This window comes from Pan paniscus, chromosome 7 (genome assembly GCF_029289425.2).
Source record: "Pan paniscus chromosome 7, NHGRI_mPanPan1-v2.0_pri, whole genome shotgun sequence".
NCBI classification, from domain to species: domain Eukaryota; kingdom Metazoa; phylum Chordata; class Mammalia; order Primates; family Hominidae; genus Pan; species Pan paniscus.
The window spans coordinates 96,307,314-96,311,198 of record NC_073256.2 but is presented as its reverse complement, the minus strand read 5'-3'; the positions used below and the strand labels follow the sequence as shown (position 1 = coordinate 96,311,198).

The 3,885-nt window shown below is 40.8% G+C and overlaps 1 pseudogene; it reads left to right on the top strand.

The window, feature by feature from the left end:
- Positions 1-885: 885 nt before the first annotated feature.
- Positions 886-2,554, top strand: LOC117981434 (OCIA domain-containing protein 2-like; annotated as a pseudogene).
- Positions 2,555-3,885: the final 1,331 nt, after the last annotated feature.

The window sequence follows — 3,885 nt, the reverse complement described above, 5'->3', positions numbered from 1 at the left end:
TATCAAATAGACTCAGCTATTTTTAGGAACTTTGGAAGTATAAAAGTTGAAAATTTTTCTTCATGTTTGCCAATTTGAAAAACATCCTATTTAAGAATGTGTACATGTGTTTGTGTGTGTGTGTGTGTGTGTGTGTGTGTGTGTGTTGAACTGTTCCTTGGTGTGTGACTGTGCCTATATAACTGTGCTGATGGGGCTAAGTGTGACCACCGCATGGAGTAATGAAGAAAGACCTGTGTTTCACTATGTAAGAAAAAATATCTAGTTTCTTCAAAAAAGAGAAAATCCCTATTTACTTACTTCCTCATGAAGGACTCCTTCAGAAGGAGCCATGAGGTATGAAAAGGGTGTTATTTCTAGGCAGTGTTTCCAAAAGTGTAGTAGGGTAGATAATTTTATGTGGCATATGAATAAACATTTTTATTTGAATAATTATGCTTTTATTTTTATCATTCCTCTCCACTCTCTCCAACACTCACAGCCTTGGTACCACCGTCTGCCTGTGATCACTGGTTTTATTCACAGCGTCTATTTGGGTCCTCATGTATGCTGCCACCCGCCAGGCCCTGAAGGTCACACCTCGCCCCTACTCCCCACGTAACTCTCTGCATCGTCTTTTCTGACCCTATATCCCTGTATTCTCTAACTAGAGGAACCCTTACCTGTGTCCTCTGCAACTCACAATAAATCATCGGCCAAAACTCAGTTTAGAGAACCAAGTCTAACTGTCTTTCCAATAAAGCAAAGCCATTCCCTGTTAACCAAGAGTTACAGGTGACAGTGAATGGCTTGCTTTCTGTTTCAATTATTTATTGCTATGTAACAAATTGCCCCAAATTTAGTGGCTTAAAACAACAAACACTTTGTTTGCTTTTTCAGCTTCTGTGGATTGATAGCTCAACTGGCAGTTCTTGGTGTCTTTCAAAAGATGCCTGGAACTAGAGGCACCAGGAAGCCCCACCAGGAGGCCAGCCTCCTCCCTCTCCAATGCAAGGCATGTGGTCTGTCTGGCTGGTAGTTTGGGGGTCCCAGAAGAGATGGAAAATGGAAATTTCCAGGCCTTCTCAGGACTTAAGCCAAGAGCTGCCACAGCGTCACTTCTGCCACCTTCTATTCATTAAGCAGTCTCAAAGCCAGGCCATATTCAAGGAGAGAAGAAATAAATTCCACCTCTGAGGGGTCGGGGGTGGTGATAAAGAATTTGCAGTCTTTTTTAGTCCATCCCAGTTTCTCAAGCAGGAGAGTTCCTTTTAGTTTTCTATGCAGAACACTTTGAGAGTTTCTAAATCTATTTACTATTCTTTGGGATAGACTTAAGTTCCCTGGGTAGAAAAAGCGTGATGTTTCCCCAGAGCAGTACAACATTGAGGTCAGGAGCTGGTTCAGACACACTGTAAGTGATTATAAAATTATGTACACATGAGTACATATAAATACTACTTGCCTTTCAAACAACACTCTGAAATCCAAGTTTTACAACCATGAACCTCACTTTGAAGGCGCTCTCACATTCTCTACTTTCTTAGAAATTAAAATTTATTTTCCAGTCCAGGCTGTGGCAGTCACCGAGGAAGGAGGCCAGCTCAGCTTGGCAGTGCCAGGGACACGGAGTTGGGGAACACCCCCCACAGACTGTGAGCTCCTTCAGCAGTGATTGTGTCTTATTCTTTTTCATGTCTATGCATGCCCTTGCCTGACACGTAACAGACACCCAGCACTGGGTCAAGGAGTAGGCCGAGCACGCTCAACTGGAAGAAAAGCAAAAACGAAGTCATCATGCCCCCAATGTCTACTCATGGAAACCAAGAGAAAGGTCCCCATTTGCCACCACCAAGCAAGCAGAGACTGTTGTTTTATCCAAAATCAAACTGCACATCCACAGAGGAGAGATTTCAAACATTATAAGAGGATGTCAAGAAGAAAGTTTCTGGAAGAGAGCTCTGCCTTTTTCTCCTGTAAGCATGCTCATCACCCAGGGACTAGTCTGCCAAGGTTATTTAGCAGCTAATCCAAGATTTGGATCATTGCCTAAAGTTACACTTGTTGGTATCTTGGGATTGGCCTTGGAAAGGTATCATACATAAGAGTATGCCAGAGTAAATTCCATTTCTTTGAAGATCAGCTCCATGGGGCTGATCTTGGTCCACAGCAGAACAGGCACTGATTGCTTACCTGTGAAGAATGCAAAATAAAGCATGGATTCAATGAGAAGAGAAGTTCACAGCCTTTGGCTTCCTAAACTCTGTGTCTATGATTTTTGAAGATTTTTTATCCTCTGAACTGTACACATTTGAAATTTCAAGTGTAGTTTTAAATATTTTATTTTAAATATTTTGTTTTAAATATTTATTTTAAATATTTTGTTCCACTTGATGTATTTTACTTCTAGTATTTATTTACTAGAAGTATTGTTCCACTTCTATTGGAATAAAAATTATTTTCTAATCAGTAAAAGCATTTCTGTCCACACCTTTAAAAGTTAAAATTATAAATTATCAATTTTAAATTTATTCACCCCAAATAAATGTAAGCAAATAAAAGACATTGTGTAAATTAACCTAGCATGGGAACTCTTCCTGCTTTCATTTAATCTCACCTCCCTCTGTAAAATTTCCCAGCGTATTACACTTTCAGGATATGTGTCTCCATTTCTGTTCATTTCACCATCTACTGATTGCTTCTTCTTTTTATTTAAACTTACAAACTTATTTCAGGTAATTAAAGTCAATCTGTAGGAGGGAAGCCATGGTATGGACAATTCAAAAATCACTAATAGCTGGGCGCGGTGGCTCACGCCTGTAATCCCAGCACTTTGGAAGGCTGAGGCAGGCGGATCACGAGGTCAAGAGTTCAAGACCAGCCTGGCCAATATGGTGAAACCCCATCTCTACTAAAAAATACAGAACATTAGCCGGGCGTGGTGGCGCTCATCTGTAGTCCAGCTACTCAGGAGGCTGAGGGAGGAGAATCACTTGAACCTGGGAGGCAGAGGTTGCAGTGAGCCGAGATCACACCACTGCACTCCAGCCTGGGCGACAGAGTGAGACTTTGTCTCAAAAAAAAAAAAAAAAAATCACTTGTTCAATTTGGTAAATATATTGGCACTTACATTTGAGTGGCTGTATGATGTTTTTCAAATCAAATCTTTTTGCTCTGTGGGGAAAATTGCCAATTTTGCTCAGTTGCTCCTGAGCAGTCACTCCCAGCAATTTCACCTATACTAGAAGTAGATGCCAAAAGATTTGCCTTCCCTCTGGCAAATTCTGTGACTTCTCTGGGACTGGGGTCGACAAATGTTTGGGTTCAAAGGGCTTTTCTCTTTGCAAAGTAAACAGAAGGAACAGAGATGTGAAGAGCGCAAGTAATTAAGTAGGAATATACTGTCAATTACCTGGAAGGTACTTTACAGATTGTCAAGTAAATGATGATACCTCCATCATCATTCATTGGTGATATTTGTTAATGCATGTGCAATGTGTAGCACTGAGGTGAACAAACTGAAAAACAGCCTCATGGTTATTTAGGTGATGTGAGGGTTCCATCAGCCCAGACACTCATCTACAACAAAACAGCAGTTCTTTAAATCAGAGCTTTATAAAGATATCACAAGGAGTAACCGATGTGATAATGATTGGCCCTACACTGCAGTATAAGAACTCCCTGCATTTTACAATGTCAGATTTATGTATGACTACAAATATATTAATTTCCAGTCCCTCTTTATTCTCCTAAGAATCTTAGCCAAGTGTGTAAGGGGATAATTCCCATCCTTGATGGGAGTCTTCTTCCCAAATTATCCAAGTTCTCCTGGTCCTTACAGGGGAACCTCTTCCCGGGGAGCCCCTGAGAGGTAGCTTTTTAAGTTCAGTTTGGAACAGATGACTT